The following is a 22365-nucleotide window of genomic DNA, read 5'->3' as shown; positions in this document are numbered from 1 at the left end:
AATAAAAACACATGTGAGAAAAACACCATGAAACTTTATTTGCTGCATAAAATCTGTAAAAAGAAATTATACTCCAATGTTAAATTAGAATATAAATAATTTGTGAGTTTCAATATAGGTCAAACCATTCCAAAAAAGCGTTAACTATCATTGGAGTTATTTTTAAATTGAATTATATTTTTGTAAATTTATGTCAGCGTCATTTTTGTTTTTTCAGTTCCCTCCTTCGCTTATCCCTCCTCCAGAAGATCCAAATGCCCATAACCAGCGTTCCTCCAAAAAGCACAGTGCATACATTGTGATGGCGCCTGTGATGGGTTCGTGGGGTACAGGAGTCTTTCGGTTTTTATTTTGTTGTTTTCTTTTGTGGCATTGGAGGTTGAACCTAGGACTGTTGCACTGAGCTGTATCTCTAGCCCTTTTTTATTTTGAGACAGTCGCTCACTAAATTGCCCCGGTGGTGCTCAAACTTGCGATCCTCCTATCTCCGTCTCCCAGTGCTGAGATTATAGGCCTGCACCACCACGCCTGGCTAAGGAGGTTTTATTTGTATAGTCAGTTACTTAAAGTGACTAGGGACAATGCAATGAGGCACATTAACCTGTGAATTCACAAATATAAAATTCAAATACATTTATGTGAAATGAAGCAAGTCAGTTTAATAAAACAAGGAAACAAAGGTACAGGCACTATTCGGTGGTGAGGGGGGTATGAATATGATATTCACTTTAATGTGGAAAATACTGTGACGGGAGACGCTCTGCTTCTTACTGTGAAATAAGCATGTCAGTCTCACGGTGGCTTGCATCATGACGGTCCCCAAAGGCCCGTGTACTGAGGCTTGGTCCCCGGAGTGGTGCTGTTGGAAGGTGGTGGAGCCCAAAAGAGATGGAGCCTACAGTGGGCAGTTTTGAGGTCCCTGGAGATGTGCCCTTGGGGAGAATATGGGGCCCTAGCGGCAGCTGCTGCCCTCTTCCCTCTCCTCCTCCTCCCTCCTCTTCCTCCTTCCTCTTCTTCTGCTTCCCTTTTTCCCTCCCTTCCTCTTCCTCTCCTTCCATCCCTCCATCTTTCTCTTCTTCCCTGATTGTGAGGTGAGCACCGTTGCTCGGCCATGTGCTGCCTTACCACAGGCCCAAGGCAACAGGGACAATCTACTATGAGCTGAAACCTCCGGGGCGGTGAGTCGGAACAAACCCTTCTGTCTGTAAGTGACGGGCTCAGGTGTCTTGTTACAGTGCTGGGAAGACGACAGCACATCTTCTTCCTCCAGTGGGGCGAACGTCTCTTTAAGAGAAGTGGGATACCAATTTGCATGGGTGTTTGTTAAGAACATTATTTAGGGTTTTCACAGACCTTGTCAAATCAGACTGGTACAGAAAATCCACTGAGCCTTAAAAAATAATAAAAACAAATTCATCCAAGGAATCTAAAAATGCTTGGAAATGTACAGAGAATATTTTTACGGGGACACTGGACATGGAAATAACCGAAAGTATTTGGTTGGCTACAGATGGATTGATCTGACGTCACAGAGGTGTCCAGCCTCCACTCAGTGACATTGGTCCTTTTCCCAAGCAGGAGGAGGGTGGGGTTCAGTGGCCAGGCCTGGTACTGTAACCTCGCCACTGTGCAAGGGAAGGTGCACAAATGCTACATGTTCATGACTCACGGAATGTCTTCAGTGGATGTTTTATACATGTATTGCTTTTCCTCTTACACAGATTCGTCACAGACACCTAGGTTGTTTACATGTCTGCTTACATATATGCATGTTTATAAGTTTATGTTTATAAGTTTATGTTAAATAAGCTCTACAAAAATAAAACAAGCCAAATAACAAAACCCCTCAACACAAAAATGTACTATAGAGAAAATGTTCTTAATTTTTGTTTTGTTTTGTTTTTTTGAAACAGGGTCTTGCTTTGCGGTTCAGGCTTGAACTCACTGATTATCCCAGGCTCACCTTGAATACGCAACAATCCTCCTGTCTCAAGTGCTACGGTTACACCTGGAAGTAAGTCCGTAATATCACAACTACCTAAAGATGACATACCAAACTCAAAGAATATGTGTCTTTAGAGGATTTCTGTTACATGCCTACTGAGGACACTACCCAACAGTAGTCATTGTAGACTATGAATGGTGTCTCTTTGAGTTTTGCAAAGAATAGCTTACCATATGTGTAGCTTCCGAGCTTGGTAATTTTTTTATTGGCATGGCATAAGTAAATAAGCATATGTGTACATATTTATCAAAATTGAAATCAAGTTACACATAATGTTCTACTATTGTCATATTGTTTGTCCCTGTTAATATGTGTGTGTGTGTGTGTGTGTGTGTGTGTGTGTGTGTATGCATGAGGAATTGACTGTAGGCCTTATGAACAAGTAAAACCAAGGGAGGCTAAATGACTTATGTTGGTCTTACAGATTTAAAAAACTATTTTGCAACTAATATTCTATCATCACTCCAGACATTTTTCTCTTGCTCTTCTACTGAAACCTCATGTCAGTTTCTGAAAGAGGGAGTGGAATGATTGGTTACTAAGTTTAATGACCGATTAGTTGCAGTTGCTGATTTGCAAGCTGGTAGCATAATGCTTTGTGTTGTTTAGGGCCTTTAAATTTTAACTGGGGGAATAATTTAACTTGAAATGTTTCCAGCAGTGGAACTAGAATTTAGATGTTGGGAACATACACTAAAAAGGAAGATATATGTGGGATGAGGTGAATCCTGGTCTTTTTATTCATCAGGCAACTGTGCTTCAATATGTCTTGGTCAGGCTCAAGTTTCTAATTGGTTTCTAGTATTTATTATATAATTATAGCGGTCATATTGCAAGAGAGAGAAATCTGGCTAATTTTGTTCTCCTGCCCTTGTTTTACGTCTTGTTTGGATTCTGGTGGAATGATAGGTATGTGGTGCCCCACGTGGTCTTCACGTGGTCCTCTGAGGACAATCCGTCAGATGATATACTTAGTTCTGTGCCTTTACGGTGTATAACGAGTAAATGTGAAGGACGTGACATCTATTTTTTGAATTGCCCTCATCCATTTTATTCTAGGACCTTCCAAAGAATCCTAGCATAAATCACAAGCCCTTAGATGTGTTGCTTCAAATCTGACTTCTCAAAAGGCTCTTACAGAACTGACCTAATATAAATGTAGCTCAGTAAGAATATTCAATGCACAATAGCCGTTTTCCCTAAAGGCTTTGGTGCTTGTCAATATTCTAGTTCAACTCATTTTTTGGAAGATTCAAAGCAGCCACTTCACTGCTAAAAGTATTCATTGAAATGGATGTTTGTGCTGAAAGCTTATCAGACACCAGAGGACTCATATTTACTACCACTCAGCTTCTGATTTTGTTTTGTTCTGTTCCTTCTATGGTCTGGATGTGATTTACTTGTGTTCCCCTCAGAGGCTCATGTGTTAAAGGTTTGGTGCACAGGGCAGCAGTTATCGGGAGGTGGTGGCTCCTTTCATAGGCAGGCTCAGGGTGGCAGGGTGATTAAGTCAGCTGGAGCCCTTCCTCAAGAGGAATGGTGAGACCCCATCTCCCTCTGCATCCTGCCCCAAGATGTGATCACTTGTCTTTCCACCTTTGCCATCAGATATTTGCAGTGAGGTCCTTGCCAGAATCGAGTCTGTGCAATTCATATCCTTGACCTTCCAAATCATGCATTTAAAAAAAAAACTCTTCTGTTTATAAAATTAGCTGCCTCAAATACTTCATTACAGTAACACAGAGCTGACTAAGTAGAATTCCTGTATTTTCTTCTTCCCCTCTTACTTCCCCCTATTTCTTTGTCTCATCTTCTTTTCACTCCCTCTGAAGTCCAAAGAAGTGTTCTTTGAAAGATATGGGAGTGTGGATATGCAGGGAGGTGTTAAATAGAAGAGAAACCATGTGGTGATGATTGAGATCCTGTTTGATGAAAAAGAAAGCAAAATGTGGAGGTTTTTGTAAACACATAAATGACTGCCAGCATTTTAAAGAGAAGGCCAGAGAGGATTTATTCAATGGTAAATATGCTTTAAAGCTCCTATAGTTAAAAAAAAAAAAAGCTCCTATAGTAGTAGCAAGATTTTTCCCTAGGGTTTATCACTTTTAATAATAGAAACATCTTAACCATATTTATAGAATTAAGTAATTTATGTACATGGGCTTTTTTAGAAAATGTTACATGTTTAAGGAAAATTTGGAAAGAGAGACAAATATATATTTTATCCCATCAACCAAGCTGTGTACCCTTAGTTTTTTGTTTTTGTTTGTTTGTTTGTTTTGTTTTTTTGGTACTGGGGATCAAACTTGGGACTTTGCACTTGCAAGGCAGTTGGCAGTCAGCAGCACCACTGAGCTAAATTCCCTGTACTGTTAGCTTTGGTTGTTATTCTGCCAGTGATTTTTCTATTACATATATTTTTTCTTAGTGATCTGTAACATGTTAATTTAATTGAAAATGTTATAAAGAAAATGGAATTCTTGTGTCTTAGCCTTTTGTTTAAAATGTGACCTTCCAGAGGGTCATCAAAATCATATACTCTGACCAAGTCAGATTTATCCCAGAAATGCAAGGATGGTTCAACATACATAAATCAATAAATCTAATACACTATATTAACAGAGTCAAAGACAAAAACCATATGATCCTCTCAATAGATGCAGAAGAAACATTTGACAAAATTCAACACCCATTCATGATAAAAACCCTGCAGAAAATTGGAATACATGGTGTTTATCTCAACTTGATAAAGGCTATCTATGAAAAACCAACAGCCAACATCATACTAAATGATCAAAAATGGAAAACCCTCACAATAAAATCAGGAACAAGACATGGATGTCCACTGTCATCACTCCTGTTCAATATAGTTTTGGAAACAGCCACAGCAATTAGACAAGAGAGAGAATTAAAAGCAATAAAGACAGGAAAGGAAGAAGTTAAACTGTCATTATTTGCTGATGATATGATACTCTACATAAAAGATCCCCCAAAAATACCACCAAGGCCAGGGATTTAGCTCAGCACTTCGGTGGCCTGCATTGCAAGCGCAAGTACCCGAGTTTGATCCCCAGTACCAAATAAAGAAATAAATATCACCAAAAGACTTCTAGACTTGACAGTTTCAGTAGAGTAGCTAGATACAAGGTAAGTACTCAAAAATCAATAGCTTTCTTGTACACAAATACCATTCTCACTGAGAGAGAAATTAGGGAAACAATCCCTTTCACAATGGCATCCAAAAAAATGAAACATCTAGGAATCAATCTAATGAAGGAAGCAAAAGACCTCTAAATTGAAAACTACAGCACTCTGAAAAAGAGATTGAAGAGGATATAAGAAAATGAAAAGACATCCCCTGTTCCTGGGTAGGAATAACCAATAGAGTAAAACTGGCCATACTTCCAAAACTGCTATATAGATTCAATGTGTAATCCCAATTGAAATCCCAACAGTATATTTCTAGACAGCAAAACTAGAGAACAACAAAACTAGAGAAAATGATCCAAAAATTCATTTGGAACCAGAAGAGACCTAGAATAGCAAAACCAATTCTAGGCAACAGAGACATGGCAGGGGGTATCACAATCCCCAATTTGAAGCTATGCTACAAAGCCACTGTGATAAAAACAGAAGGGTATTAGCAAACAGACCTGAGGAGCAGTGGAATAGAGTAGAAGATGCAGAAACAACTCCAGACATACCCAGCTACCTCATCTTTGACAAAGGACATCCTCACTGGATGAAAGATAGCCTCTTAAATAAATGGTGTTGGAAAAACTGGATTTCAACCTGCCAAAGATTAGAACTAGACCCCTGTCTTTCACTATGTACTAAGCTAAAATTGAAGTGGATTAGAGTTCTAGTATTAAAACAGAAACATTAAACTTGCTGGAAGATAAGTTAGGTAGAACTCTTGAAGACACTGGTGTAGGAAAGGACTTTATGAACAAATCCTCAATAGCATGAGAACTAGCACAAAGAATCAACAACTGGGATCTCATCTTTTTAAAAAGCTTCTGCACTTAAAAGTAACCACCAACAGAGCAAAGAGACAACCTAAAATGTAGCAAAAAAATTTTTTACAAGCTGTTCCTCAGACAAAGGTCTGTCTAGAATATAATATATAAAAAACTTTTAAAAATCAGACCAGGGGCTGGGGATATAGCTCAGTGGTTCTGCTGCCTGCCTTGCAAGCGCAAGGACCCGAGTTCAATTCCCAGTACCAAAAAAAAAAGTATCTGGTTCAGACATAATCTTCTAAAATTATAGGGCCAGGGATTTAGCTCAGTGGTTCCACCGCCTGCCTCGCAAGCACAAGGACCCGAGTTTGATCCCCAGTACCCCCCCAAAAAAAATAATAATAAAGAATAAAAAATCAGATCCCCAAATTTGAAGACCCAATTAAAAAATGGGCATCTGAAATGAACAGACATTTCTCAGACAAAGAAGTAAAAGCAGCAAATAAACATATGAAAAAATATTCAACAATACTGGTCATTAGAGAGATGCAGATGAAAACAATGCTTGAGATTCCACCTCACCCCAGAAAGAATGGCTGCTATCAAGTAATCAACCAATAACAACTGTTGGAGGGGTTGTGGGGAGAAAGGAATCCTTCTCCATTGTTGGTGGGAGTGCATATTGGTGCAACCACTGTGGAAATCAGTAGGGAGATAGATACCTCAAACAATTAGGATTAGAGTTCCCATTTGACCCAGCTATTCCTCTGCTGGGTATCTTCCCAAAAGAATTAAAAGAATCATACGACAGTGATATATACTCACTCATGTTTATAGTGGCACAGTTTGTAATATCTAAAACTTGGAAACAGCCCAATTGCCTATCAACTGGAGATTGGATAAAGGAGATGTGTTTTTGGGTTTTTTGTTTGTTTGTTTTTTGTTTTTTTAATAAAATGGAGTACTACTCACTTATAAAGAATGAGAAAACCAAGACCTGGCATGTAAAGGTACAAGATCCCAGTAATGAATGTAACTGTACTGTCTACCTAGAATGTACCAATAAATTCAATTTTTTAAAAAAGAATGAGAAACTAGAGACATTTATAGCTAAGTGGATGCACACTGAGGTCATACTCAAGTGAAATTAATAGAACACACGAGTTCTATTATGTTCTCTATTATGAAAGACTAAAAGTGTAAATAAGGATTAAAATGTATAATTGATAATGTGAAATAGGAAGAAAATGTCTAAAGGAGTAGGGAAGTGAGAGGGATAGAGGAAAAGAAAAAATATGAGAAAAGAAAAACACGGAAACAAAGTCTTTGTAAATAGGGAAGGGTGGAAGGAGTGAAGGAAGGGCAGGGGAATGGGGAAAAGATAAGAACCAAGATAAGTCATGTGAAGGTACAAGATCCCAATGATGAATGTAACTGTCCTGTATACCTAAGAAGTACCAATAAACTTAATGGAAAAAAATAAAATGGGATCTTCCATTCTGTCTTCATAAATGTATTAAATGTTAAAAATACAAATGAAAAGAAGATCTAAAGGAAAAGTATGTAGTTAGCTAGCAATTTTAAGTTTACAAAGTACAGAATGTTTAATGTTTAACATATTAGCAGAAACTTTAATTATTTCTAAATAGTAAAAATGTGCCTAATATGAAAAAAAGACAAATACATTTTTTTCTCTTTATTATTTTATGTTCTAGGAGAATTCCTGGGCCCAATTTTCTAGTTTATATATTTGTTCTTTTGTTGTAACCATTCTGCTCTTTAGTTTCACTACTGAGGTTTTGTAATTTTATCAGTTAATGGTTTTAGTACCTTTGATTCATTTTGTTTACTCTTTTTCCCAAATTTAGCACCCTCCTTCTTGCTCAATAATTTCATACTTTAAAATGAAGTCTTCTTTACAGAGTCCAAATATGCATTTTCTTCTAATTGTGTTGTGACTCTTTCATAACATGGTGGTGACTTTTCAAATACTTGGTGATTCTTGATGATGAGCTCATGTTTATTTTTCCCCCATTAAGTTTATTATACATTTAAAGCAAACAATACAATTACACTTATCATTGGGCTCTTGTACCTTCACATGATATGTCTTGGTTCTTGTTTTTTTGTCATATTTGTTATTAACGGGCCCTGCTGGAGTTGCTGGTGTCTCTGTTTGTCCTTCCCATATAGGTGAAGAAGCTGCTAGGTTTGCACTAAGAGAGATTGTAAGATGTGCCTTTCTAACTGTATATTACAACTTGGCTACTTTCTGTTCATCATAATATAATCAAACACCTATGGTTAAATCTTATTTTTTTTCCAGTACCATACAAATGTGGAGTTAGTGCTAGAGCATCTTTTACTTTATTGTTGCAATCATCTTTTTGCTGATTGTTTTCCTAACGACTCTTGCATATGACTTAAGGTAACATTTTCCTCCGGATCCAAGTCCTTATATGTTTTCAGTCACTCATGAATTCTTTCCAGTTATTTGTCCAAGATTTCCTTTTTGGTTTTCAGAATGACTGTAAGTTGCTTTAGAGTTGAGTCCTCAGTCCATCATATGCTTTGTTTAAAAAGTTTATGAAGCAATCTCCAGGATAGATCAATCATATGTTGGGCAGCAAAATTAGTCTCCACAAACTCAAGAACATTGAAATTATATCGTGTTTTTTCCAACCACAACGGAGTGAAACCATAACTCAAGTACAGGATAAAAATTAGGAAAATTCACAAATATGTGGAAATTAAAGTACACATTCTAAAGTAACCTCTCAGGGGTATTTCTCTCAAAGGAGAAATAAAAATATCTAAAGATAAATAAAAATGGAAATACAACACACCCAAATTTATGGAACACCACAAAACTCTAAGAGGAAAGTTTGTAACAATATATGTGTCCATTAAAGGAAGAAGTTAGACATCCTAATATGCATCTCAAAAAACTATAAAAGGAGAATAAATTTAAAATTAGTAGAAGGAACAAGATAAAGATGAGAGGAGGTATATATGAAATACAGACTAGAAAAATATTAGGTTCAGAAAAACTAGAAGTTGGTTTTTCTAAAAGATAAAATTAATACCACTTTAGTTAAACTAATAAGAAAAGAGAGATGACTCAAAGTAAAAAATGAAAGAGGGCATTATAACACTACCACAGAAATACTAAGGATCAAGAGTACTACTATAAGAATTATACACCAACAAAATAGGAAAACATAGAAGAAATGGATAAATACCTAGACACATACAACCTACCCAATCCAAACCATGAGGAAATAGAGAATCTGAACAGACAAATTACAAGTATGGAGATTTAGCCAGGAATAAAAAAGTCTCCCATCAAAAGAAAAGCCCACAACCTGATAGCTTCACTGCTGAATTCTCCCAGATGTTTAAAAAACTGCCAGTACTTCAAACCATTCCCAGAACTAATGAGGAAAGAATACTTCCAAACCCTTTCTGAGACTAGCATTACTCTGATACCAAAGCCAGATAAAGACACCACAAGAAAAAAAAAAAAAAAAAACCCAAAAAACTGCAGGCCTTTGTATTCCTGATAAACAAACATGGCAAACTCCTCAGCAAAATGCTAGTGAGCTGAATTGAACAGCACATCATAAAGACCACTCACCACAATCAAGTAGAATTTGTATCTGGTATACAAAGAAGGTTCAACATACACAAACTAAATGTAATACACAATGGGAAAGAGACAGTATTTTCAAGTACATGCTCTTGAAAAAACTGAGTATTTATAAGGAGGAAAACAAAATTGAACCCTTATCTCATAAGACACACAAATTTGATTAAAAGGCTAATTTGACTAAAATTGATTAAAGACTTAAACATAAAATTTAAAAGTATAAGAAACCTATTTTAATAAAATAGGAATAACTATACATCATTGGTTTGGAAAATGATTTTTGTATTTGACCCCAAAAGCTCAGGCAACAGAAGCAAAAGTAGACAAATGAGATTATAACAAACAAAAAGCTTCTGTTCCTCAAAGGAAACAATCAATTGAGCAATACAATCCAATGGGATAAAACATTTGCATATCATACCAAGAGTTGATACTGAAAATGTATAAGGAACTCAAACAACTGACTAGCAAACACACAACCTAATTTCAAAATGGGCAGAGAGCCGGGGATTTAGTTCAGTGGTTCTGCTGCCTGCCTTGCAAATGCAAGGACCCGAGTTTGATCCCCGGTACCCAAAAAATAAAAATAAAAAAATAAAAATGGGCCAAGGACCAAAATAGACATTTGTCAAAAGAAGACAACCAGCCATCTGATATATGAAAAAATGCTTATGATCACTAATTATCAGGGAAATGCAAATTAACCAAAATGAGATAATTCTCACATCTAGTATAATAGATATCAAGATAACAAATGTAGTGAAAAGGGAACCTTTGTATACTGTTAATGGGAATGTAAATTTTTGTAGCTCTGACATAAAACAATATGGAGGTTCTCCCCAAAATTAAAAATAGAATGACCTTGTTGTCTACTGATCCCACGAGAAATTACATCCGTATTGAAGAGAGACCTACACTGCCATGTTCACTGAAGCATTATTTACAATAGACAAGATAGGGAATCAACCTGTCAACAGAATAAGGAAAATGTGCTATAGAGACACAGTGCAACACTGTTTAGCTATTAAAAAGCAGAGGAAAAGGTTAAAATCCTAGCATCCTACATGGATGGACTTGGAGGATATAAGTGAAATAAGTCAGGCATAGAAAAATGAATACCAATGACCCCACTGACGTGTGAGATCTGTGGGAGGCAAGATCATAGACACCAAGAGCAGGATGGTGGCTCTCGAGGGCCTGGGCTGGGGAAGACAGAGGGAAATGTTGGCAAAGGATCAAAGATTTCACTTGAGGGTAAAAGAGTCCAAGAGATCTATTGAACATCATGAGGACTATGGTTAAAATATTATTAATATATGATATGCATCAGTTATTAGAAATAAAATAATCATAACAATATATGTATACTTGAAAATTGCTAAGAGTAAATTTTAAGTGTTCTAATCACAAACCACTACCATCCCTACCTGACAAAACACACGTGTATACTGGATCTCATTCTTTGAAAGTACACACCAGTAAGCTGGTAAAGATGAGCTCTACTGGGAAATTGCTCAACTCCTTGGAACAGTCAGTCAATGATTTATTTGAAATATGCTTTACAAAAGAAAGCTTTAAACTTTAAAAAATGAGACTGGGTCAACATAGAACTGACGGACTCATCAATTATTGGTATTTTATTAAATGCTCTTAAATATATCCAGAACATGAGAACTTTATAGAATATCATAAGCCTATCATCATATTTTATAATTGTTTACTGAGAAGCCAGTGGAAAAACATTAATTTACACTTTGGAAACTTCTTAAGTTGATACTGATTAAATGGCATAGTAACGTAGGATGAGTTGAAGTATAAGAAGTTTCTTTCTATTTCTAGACCACCAATGTTAAAGTCTCTGATAGGAAGTTAACCTTAAATGTAATGCGCACGTTTTAATTTCTCCCTCTGATAAGATTTTTTTCTTAAACTACAATTTACAGGACACATTTGCCTTTTTATATCGTGTTCTATGGGATTAAGTACGTTAGTTATTACAGTTATTGGGCCGGGGATTTAGCTCAGCGGTTCAGTGGCCTGCCTTGCAAGCACAAGGACCCGAGTTCAATCCCCGGTACCAAAAAAAAAAAAAAAAAGTTATCACAGTTATTTATAAGTGGTTATGAATGGTACTAAGCAATAAGTGTAGATAAATTTTTTCAGTCTTCAGAGTATTTATGTAGGCTAAATGCCAAAAAGTAGAATTACTGATTAACAGTCCTTTCAGAGCAACAAGATCATTTAATTTTCAACAAAATCCAGCTTACTTGCTGTTCCCTTGCCACCACTGTGATAATTAAAAAACATTTTAAACTCTGTTTGATGTTTCATATTTGGATTATTAAAAGGTTGTTGAAAAGCTGTGAGTTATGTGACTATGGATAAACCTGGGGTAATAAGGTACGAGTTAGATTTCTCCGAGTCACTCTCTCCCCGACGTGTGCTTTCCCCTCACCTGCTATGGCTGCGCTGGGTGTAGCCCTGGAGCCGGGTTCCAGCCTGAGTTGGGATTTCTCTTTTCATGCCACTGGAGATGAGGAACGTGGGTCAGTAGGAACTTGTTAGAAACGCATAACTACTGAATTAGAATCAGCATGGTAACAGAGCCCTAGGTAAAGGACACGCATATCAAATTATAAGAAACCCTGCTGCTGTGGCTTCAGGCAGTCACTGACTTTTTCCTCCTTGGTTTCCCTTCTATCAGATGAGAGAAACTCAAAATATAAATATGTGAAAGAGTAAAATAAAAGGTGGCTAATAGGAAACAGGTAGATAAATCTTTTAGAGATAGAAAAGGGACCAAGAGAGGGAGGAAGGACGCAGGGGAAGGGAAAGGGGTGTGAAAGGAATTAAGATGTGCTGTGTACATGTACCTGTTCCCCACAGTGAATGAACCGTTGTGTAGTGCAAACATGTACCAGTTTTCTAAAAAAGAGATGCTATGGGCCTAGATCAGACAAGAATTTTAAAATTGGAACGAACCTATGATAATAATTATTAATTCTGACCATGGATTCTGGAACCAGTGTGTTTGGGTTTAAGTTCTAACTGCATCTTCCTGTGTGACCTTGGCCAGATTATTTATCCCCTCCATGCTGCAATTTCCTCATTGGAAAAATAAGGATTATACTAGTAGCTACTTTCTGAGGTTCTTGTGAAAATTAATAAATGTATTGAAAGTCGTGCTTGGTACAAAATACACACCAGACAGCTGTCAACTCATTATTATGATGATTTTTCATTGACAAGAACACTTAGAGATGCCAGGTCACTGGTCTTGAAAAACAGTAGTGTGGGCATTCTATTAATTATGTGAATTTGAAAGTTCCACAGAGGAAACAGGAATTTAGAACACTTTTATGGGTTAACTAAACTTGGGAATGATTTAGAGACAAAGCATTAAGGGCAATTCAGGCAAAATAGACTCAGAGGCGGGAATAAATAAATATATGGATGTGTACTGTGGATCAAGAATTTTGAGGAAGGCATAGGGTTACTGGAGCCACAGGCTTGTTAGGCTGTTAAGAAGCAAAGATTGGATCTTCATCATTCCAGACTAAACATTTTTTTAATTTAAAAATTAAAAGAAATAGCATAAACTATGAGAAATAGAGAAAAATTGTTTTCGGTTGTTTTGCTTTTAGTTTAGTTTTTTGGGTTTTTTTTTACTAGTTAGTGGAATAAAATAATACAGCAAATCATTAGTAGACAGGATAGTGTAGTAGAACAGAGAGCAAAAGTGCGCAGAGGCAAGTTTGGGGTATTAGATATTAGAGAATCCGTCGTAGAGGAAGCAACTGAGCATCGGGATTTTAACTGTGAAGGATCAGTAATGTGTCAGTGCTCTGGGCATAAAGGGACTAGGGAGCAGAGCTGCTCTGAGGAACAGTTATGTTTGCTGAATGCAGCACACCCACTAAATGATCTGGCAGATGCAGCAGAAGGCGCTCCATTCAGAACATCCCTGATCCAACTTTACTTTGTATTCTTTGTATTACTCAGCATGTTACTACTAGTATCGAACTTTTTAACTATTATACTGTGTCATTCCTGTTGTCATAAGCTAGGCAGCCTAGCTTTGCTTTGTCCTAATAATGTCATTAGAGCAGGAAATGGTTACGAGACTATAAAAATCTGCGACTCAAATTTATAGGCAGAAAGAAAATGCAAAATAAAAGAGAGCCTTGAAGTTCTGGAATGATCTTTTTGTTTACATATTTCAAATTCTGAGACTTGTCTACTAAATATTTCTTTAAGTGAATTTAAATTAAATGAATTGCAGTACTGGTTTTTCTGTGAATCAGCAGAAGAACTTGAAAGAGAATATTCCATTGTTCTGGTTCCTGGACAACATCTACCCTGAGGAAAGAAAGAACAAATGAAATATGTAGCTTTCAAACTTTTATGAAGTGCTCACAGACCGGCAAGGTGAAGACCTTCATCTTTTTGCCCAGGAAATAACCTAGCACAATTTGCTGTCCACGAGATTGGCCATCATAAGTGATATTTTAGCAGGGCGTGGTGGTGCACACCTGTAATCCCAGCACTTGGAGACTGAGGCAGGAGGATCCCTGTGAGTTGAGACCAGCCTGGGCTACACAGTGAATTCCAGGTCAGTCTCAACCACATCGTGAGAACTTGTCTAAAAAAAAAACAAAACAAAAGTGATATTTTACCCAGAGTCTCTTGCCTTTAAATGAAGCAGGGCAGAAAAAGTGATTGGGAGGCAGCATGTGTGTCATCATAATGCTGATCCTTGGGTGAAAAGTGCATTTGTGAGCAAATCTAGCACTGCTTAGCAACTGTCTCCAGGCAGAGGGTTCTGGAACCAGCTCTGTTGCCTTTCAGGAGCCATCAGCCTGCTCACTCCCATCAGCCTGCACCTTCTGCCCTATTACAGGATATCTGTTTTGACAATTTGGATTCCAGTTTTTTGCACTGGGGATCGAACTTGGGCCCTTGGATTGCAAGGCAGACGGCGGAACCACTGAGCTAAATCCCCAGCCCTGGATTCCAGCTTTAAGGTATAGTTTTTCTCAGAAACTCTTAATTCTAATTATTTTGTTTTTGTGATGGCCATAATAAACCCAGTAATATTATAGTTATTACTTTTTATTCATCAGTACTTTTTATTTATGCTCTGTTTACAGCATAAATATTCAGGTCTTTAACTGTAAGGAAATATAATGTCTGAAGTTAGGAGATTAAAAGTTTTTAACAACCATTCATGTCCATTCCTTTTCAGGACTAAACTGTGCCACACCTTTTCCTGTTAAAGAAACGCTTGATTCATAGAAACACACAAAACCGTGTGGCACTAAGACATTTAAATATCTATGTCATAACAAACAGGTGGCAGTTGGCAGTTCAACATTGGGGCAGGCAGAATCCTTGAAGGAGACTGCAACACACTAGCCCCCCATGGCGAAGGCATCTTTGCAAGTAAGGGGCCCAGCGGCAGCCATTTTCAATTCCCTCTCCTCAGTATCATGAGAGGCACGCCATTCGAGGGCAGGTGTGCAGTCTGGTGCTCTCGGGCAGGTAGAAACTCTCCACATCTAGAGGATTGAAGGGAATTTTTTTTTCTATTTCTGGATAAGAGTTATCAGGGGCAGGAACAGGGTTTTTTGCTTTAACAGTCTTCTCAGTCATCTTTTTGGCAGAGAAATTTGGTGGTTTTTGTTTGAAGGGTCCATTACTATTTACTCACTTTTCTGTAGCTCTGTTGACAGTTCCCAAAGCCTTTCCAGAAGCTCCAGGTAAGGGTGATGGAGCATCAAAATGTTTCCAGTACTTGATGTTGAAACCTGAGATTTCCCATCCATGGCTTAGACTGTAGGCGCATACCCAACTTCTGCCCATCCTTAGGAGCCACACTGGTGCCTGGTTCTCCATTTTCCTTATCAACAAAGATCAGAGTAGCCACCCTGAAAGACTTAGTCAAAACTCAAAACTCTGCCCACCCTGCCACATTCTTAAGTGGTCTAAGACTATACTCAGAATTATATCCGCTATCATAAAACATCCATTCCTGGCCTTCTAGGCATAGTCATTACTTCTCCTTCCACGATTAATATAAGGATATTTTCTTGGCCCTGGTTCTTGCTTCAGGACATAGCTAAATTAGCAGCAAAGACGCAAGAGTTTATGCAGTAATGAGGGAAACTCATTGAGGAGCAGATAGGCCATACTAGTGGAGAGGAAGTCTCTATAAGGACAACAGTGCTCAGAAAAATTAAAGGAATGTAGTCAATAATGTAGACTTTTACTGATCAAGTACTTCTCAGAACCCTACACAGTTCAGCCCCTGTAATTCTGCTCAGGCTTCTTGTCCCCAGAGATCTCACATACTTCCCAAAGTAGGCACTTGCATCAGGTCAACCATCCTTTCATCCTCTGTTGGCTACTAGGAAGTCCCATGGTCTCTCCCTGTTCATTTTCCTCCTGATGTCCAGTTTAACTGATCCCACTGCATCCTCAAAAGTCCCATTCCTTTGTACCTTCAACATTTTTCCAGAATATTCCATCACAATTTTACTCTACTTGAAACCTAAGGCCCTTACTTCATTTTCAGTTCCCCCAAACTGATCCTCCTGTGTCCATTTCTTACACCCCAGAGCCAGGGAATAGAGTGTCGTCCTTTTCAGTACCCTATTCCCTTCCAGACCTCACTTTATTTTCATTTGGGAGACAATATAACACTTAAGAGCACAAGATTTGGATTTAGATCCATATTTTGGGATATTGAGTAGATCACCAAACGTTTCTGAGCCTTGTTTTCATATCTGAAAAATAAGGCCAAGAATATCATTTTGCCAGGGTTATTATTAAAGATCAAATTTATTCCTAAGTCTTTATTGATGACTGTGCATCAGACATTTTTAAAAGTACTCAAAAAACAGTTCCTACTGTCATGGAGCTACGATCTCATTGGGCAATAGTCTTCAAAAGTTATATAAACACAAGAGATGGAGGGAAGTGGGAAGGTGGGAGGGGAAGTGTATGTAAAAAAAATTTAGATATGTTGCATACATATGCTTACTCCCCATGAGAAATGTAATCAGTAGGTACTGCAAACATGCACTGAAATTTTTTAAAAACTTAAAATCTGGTACGAAAGGAGATAGTGTAATCAAAGGTCTAATTTAGATGGCAGAGAGGTGCTTGAAGGGAAAGGCCTTAGTCAATGGCATTTAAAGTGAGAACGGGAGCAGCTTGGTACATTCTGTGGACTGAAATATAGCAACATTGCACACATGGAGAGAGAGAGAGAGAGCAAGAGAGTGTGTCACAGAGTGAGGTTAGTGATGCAGGCTGGGAGAGAACTTGTAGAACACAAATAGGGAGGCCATATTAGAGAGTTTTATTTCCATTTTAAATATGAAGAGAAGCAGTGATTTTGAGAAAATTATAATTGATTTATACATTTAAAAGCTCTCTCTAAGGAGAGTGAACAGAGCAACATATGTGTGGATAAAGTTGTAGTCACAGGCCTCATGCCCTAATATTTATTGAGCATAGTATTCTTGGGTCGCAGTTTTGCTTTCCACCCCACCCTCTGACCAGCTCACCCAGCAGTTCTACTTCAGGCCTCCTTGACACCCATAACTCCAGGAGCCACTCTTTGGACCAGGGGACACCTTATCTGTGGAATCTTAGATGCTATGAACTATTCTGTGATTCCTATCCTTCTAGTTTCTACCATAGCTATATATGTCCAGGCCTCCAGAGTGGTAAGAAAGGAAGGGACAGTCGTAGACAAGGGTCATGTTTAGAATGGTTGCTTTAAGGCTAAGGAACTTGAGCTAGAAAAGGAAGACAACACTGATTGAAATTAAGACTGTTGCTTAGCATTAAAAAGAAAAAGGCTTAGCTTAAAAACATTCTTCATAAATTGCTTTTGAACTCTTTATTCACTATATCAATATCACTGCTGATGATTTCTAGTTGTTCATATTTGCTAGTACTTTTATTTTTATTTTGGCTGAATTGCATTGCTTTATACAGCATAAGGCTGCATTTTGCTGTGTGATGGAATTATTCCTTGTATCATTCACACAAATACTACAAGTCACATGCTAATATGTTCCATTGGCCAACGCAAGTCATATGACTGAGCCCAGATTCAAGGAATGCATACAGACTCCACTTTTATGGAGAAACTACAGAACACTGTGGCCATTTGGGTAGGACGTAGGGTCTACTCCAGGCTCTGAGGTGGATTCTGTGAAGACCTAAAGAGCTACAGGTCTGTAGGCAGATCTCCACAAGGTACACTCCCACCATGTTTCCAAAGCTGACTTAAGAACATATGTGAGCTGGAAGAGAAAGCCAGCATTTGAACATGTGCTTCTCAGTGTTAGCCACAGAAGCAGGGACAGCCAACACAGAGGACTATGGCTTTCCAAGGCTCGGAAGGAGACATTTTCTCCCCTCCTTTCCTGTCTTGTGCCCCAACTACTGAAAATTAAGGCAGCCAGACCTTTGCCTGTTTTTCTCACTGTAAGCTGACAGAGCATAGATTTAGCCTAAATTAAGGAAGGGAAGGAGAAGAGCTAACAACAGTCAGAAAGACAATACCGATGCTGAAATTGGCCAAAGGCAAGCAGATAAATTGCTTTTTCCTGTTCTAGCAACAGACTTTAAAAGGAAAAAAATTAAAAGAGCATCTGGAAAAAAATATTATACATGGATATTAAATAACTTGTAAATGAATTTAATATTATAAAAGCATATATTCTTCCAATATTTAGTAAATATAATTCTAATTTAAATTTAAAGAGAGCTTGGGAGGGATTAAAGCTATTTTTAAAGATATGTGGAATAATTACTGTAAAAGGGGAAACAAGCTGAGCATGGTGGTGCATGCTCGTACTCCCAGCACTCTGGGACGCTCAGGAAGGAATGTTGTAAGTTCAAGTCCTTCCTGGGGAGCTCAATGAGATGGTGCTTCCAAATGAAATGGGAAGGGGCCTGCAAAGGCTCTGGGTAATGGGGGGAGCAGGGAGAGGGAAGGAGGAGGAGGAGGTGGGGAGGAGAAGAAAGAAGAAGAAGGAAATGGATGAGGAAGAAAAGAAACAAGTGCTGAACAGGGCACAGCACTAGCGCACTCACCAGATGGAGGCACACCATGCCCTCTTTATCGGCTTTAGTTTTGGCTCTGAAAAAAAAAGTCAGAGGAACAGAATAGAGAATTCAAAAATAGATCTCAGTACCTGCAGTGTTTGATATATGACAAAACTGCTATTTCAATTAAAAGAGAAGACATAGGTTATTTTTTAAATGGTGCCGACCCAGGGGCCAGAATTTAGCTCAGTGGTTCCACCACCTGCCTCGCAAGCACAAGGTCCTGCGTTCGATCCCCGGTACCAAAAAAAAAAAGATGCTGATCCAGCAGCCTGTTGGGGGGGTAGTATATCAAGATAAGTTCCAGATTGAGTAAAGAAAAGAAAATGGAAATAACAGGGTTTGTGCATGCACAAACATCGTCCAACTAAATTTGCCAGGATGGGACCTGGAAGTTGAAAAGAAGAAGGCACAGATAACTTAAAATCTGCATGGCAAAGGATTAAATGGAAATAAAAAGAAAATGAATGTTATAGTTAAATAGAAGCTCTATAAAAAGGAAATGATAAATTAAGGGAAATTATTTATTTGAAATAGATGATAGGCAAGAGCTGAACTATACACAAATCCTACTAATCGGTGAAACATAGCTAACCAAACAGAAACAATGGGCAAGTGAGATTTATAGAAAAGCAAACTCCAAAAGGCCAGTAAACATTAAATCAGCAGGGTGTGGTAGCCCACGCCTGTAATCCCACAATCCTGGAGGCTGAGGCAGGTGGATCGCAAGTGAAGTCCAGCCTGAGCAATTTAGCAACTTGGCAAGACCTATTCTCAAAAGTGAAAAAACAGAACAAAACATGAAATGGGGTAGGGATGTAGGTACCCTAGCGCAGAGGCTCTGGGTTAACTCCCCAACACTGCACAAAAACAAAGGAGGTGGGAGGAAATGCAAGTAAAGTAACCACTGTATCATATTCCATAGCCATTAGACTGGAAAAAATCAAAATCAAAATTCCTGCTGCTGAAGAGCAACTTGGGGAGAGAGGCACTCTCAGACAAACGGAAAACATCATTGGTTTTAGCCTTTTAAAAATGCAGTCTGGCGGAGCATGGTGGTGCACACCTGTAATCCCAAGCACTCTGGGAGGCTGAGGCAGGAGGGTCACAAGTTTCAGCCTACTGGACAATTTAGGAGTACCAGTACCACCACCACCACCACCAAACGATCTGGTCCTTTGAAATTTAAAATACATTTACCTGTCACACTCTTAGGAGTCCGCATGGAAACAAAAGCACTCCTAGATGCGGTAGATGCAGAAGTGTTTATTGCGGCATTGTTTGTTGGTAGTGGGAGATAGAAGGGAGAGAGAGCGCCCCTCAGCAGGCAAATGGCTTTCTAGGGTGCCCCACGTCACACAGCCATTAAACGAAATGCATTCAGCTCTTCTTCTCCAAGCACTTCCCCTGAGCTAGCCTTCACTTGACACGACAACCTTACACGAGAGAGACAGTAATCACCTTACCAAGAAAACTGAAGTCCACAGAGGTTTTTACAAGGCTACGCTGAATGCTACTCAAAACCATTATAATTTTTCCTCTTTATATCAGTTGACTTGGAGGAATTTTCATAGTACACTGTTCAGGATGAAAACCTAAACACAGAACACAAAATGGGACAGCTTCACATAGTTATAAAATAAACGACTCCTACCTTTACACACGTAAACGTACTCACCACAGCAGGTTGTCTCTAGAATGTTTGTATTCCTGAAAGGTAAGGAAGTTTACACATGATGTTAACATTGGGACTTACTGGGAAACTGGATTTACTATTTGCAGTCCAAAAATTATGTAGGATATAATCTCATTGATATGTATGAAAGAGAATCTTTTATGATTATCCTAGGGTTCTTTAAGAACTCTGTTTTTTAATTTTTTGTTGTATTATTTTAAATGAGTGTTCATGACTGATGGAAGGGAAAGCTAAAATCATTGTGGAAAAAATATACATTAATAGGGCTGTAATAATGACGGGAATTATACAAGATGATCTGAAGTTCATCTCCCATGTTTCTAGAACTTAAAAAAGTTAAAACTGATACAGACAGTATACTGATTATGTGTCAGACTTAAAAGTGTGAGACTAAACACTAGGTCATGAAAGCAACGTTTTTTGGCAAGAGCAAAATTGAATCTACATTTTAGTATATATGCAGACCCCTCAAATGAACAGTTTCATTTAAAATTTTGGTTATATGCTATTTCTCACATTAATTAATGTGAAGTAAATGAAACAGTAAGAAATTTGTTTTTTGTTTGTTTTTTACCTCTTAAATAACACTTTATAGGGCATTATATTTCACCTTCCTGTTTCAATACAGCAGAAACTGATTCCATAAAGGTTTCAAAGGTCAAAGTATTTTAAACTTAATACATTTAAAACACCTTGACATTTATGGAGTGTTTTTACATTAATTTGAAAATAGTTTGAAATTGTTGTAGAGTTTAACAGTATATGAAAGCACTTTCCCAAAAGATAGATCCAGCAGTTTGGATGTGGTGGATTTTCTAAAAGAATGTATATGTCTTTCCTTGAATCGTAACCATGACATGGATATAACCTTACTTTTCAGTCTGGATTTTAGTGAGGATTATAGAAATCATAGAATAGCCTTTTATCTCTCTGTCTTTCCTTTTCTCATATCATCAATTATCCCATTGTCCCCTCTCTGGCATTTATAAGTACTACATGTAATAAGGAATCATGTTAGGTGCTAGGAATCCAGATAAGAAAGGACAGTCTCTACTGTCAATGGACTAAGACTAGTTAATGAGAAAGACGAAGAAAAAACTAATAACAGTATTGGTGGAAGAGTGGTCATGAAAAGGTTCTTGGAGGAGGTAGACTGCGCTATTCAGGGTACCATGTTAATTTTAGTATATAATTTCCCAGATAACCATAGAGATAGCGAGCAAAATGGAAGTCATGATTTGAGTGAGACTCTAGAACAGAAACTGACAAAAAAAATAGATGAACTCAGGACCATGATAGAAGCCATGAAGGCCCAGCATAAGAAAGAAATGGAAACAATGAATGTCCAACAGAGGAAAAAAATGGAATCCATAAAACAGATTCAAACAGATAGCCAGGAGATTAAAAACTCTATTGAAAGTGTACACAACAGAATAAAAGGATGCGAAGATAAAATTTCAGATATAGAAGATAGGATAGCAGCCAATAACCATGAAAAGAGAGATCTCTTAGAAACAATAAGGGATCATGAGAAATTAATCCAACAACTCCTAGATGATGCAAAGAAGAACATAAGACAATAGGAATCCAAGAAGTAGCAGGAGAAAACCCAAATGACTTGAAGCTGTTCACAGAATTAATGACAGAAAACTTCCTAAACAGAAGGGAAGAATTAGACATACAGATAAGGGAGGCATGTAGGACTCCAACTAGCCATGATAAAAAAAAAATCTACACCTAGGCATATAATAATCAAGATCCCAGAAACCCAACAGAAGAACAAAATACTACAAGCAGTAAGAGAAAAGAAACAAATCACATGCAAAGGAAAGCCCATCAGAATCACAGCAAACTTTTCAACACAAACCCTCAGGTCAAAGAGAGCCTGGAGTGAGGTATTTCAAGCCCTAAAAGAAAACAACCTCCA

General features: G+C 37.9%; 1 protein-coding gene and 1 pseudogene across 1 annotated transcript in view; one reads left to right on the top strand and one right to left on the bottom strand.

Moving 5' to 3' along the window:
* The first annotated feature begins 1947 nt into the window (after positions 1-1947).
* CUNH2orf88 (chromosome unknown C2orf88 homolog) overlaps positions 1948-22365 on the top strand; it is a 66097-nt gene continuing 45679 nt past the window's right edge. Inside the window, exon 1 of the mRNA XM_010636856.3 lies at positions 1948-2014. The gene's annotated coding sequence lies outside the window, so the exon portion shown is untranslated. The remainder of the gene's footprint in view (positions 2015-22365) is intronic.
* LOC104871053 overlaps positions 14943-22365 on the bottom strand; it is an 11825-nt pseudogene continuing 4402 nt past the window's right edge.

This window comes from Fukomys damarensis, unplaced genomic scaffold, assembly GCF_012274545.1.
Source record: "Fukomys damarensis isolate Sample0158 unplaced genomic scaffold, DMR_v1.0_HiC HiC_scaffold_26, whole genome shotgun sequence".
Taxonomy (NCBI): domain Eukaryota; kingdom Metazoa; phylum Chordata; class Mammalia; order Rodentia; family Bathyergidae; genus Fukomys; species Fukomys damarensis.
The sequence above is the reverse complement of the archived record's forward strand: the minus strand, read 5'-3'. Positions and strand labels throughout refer to the sequence as shown.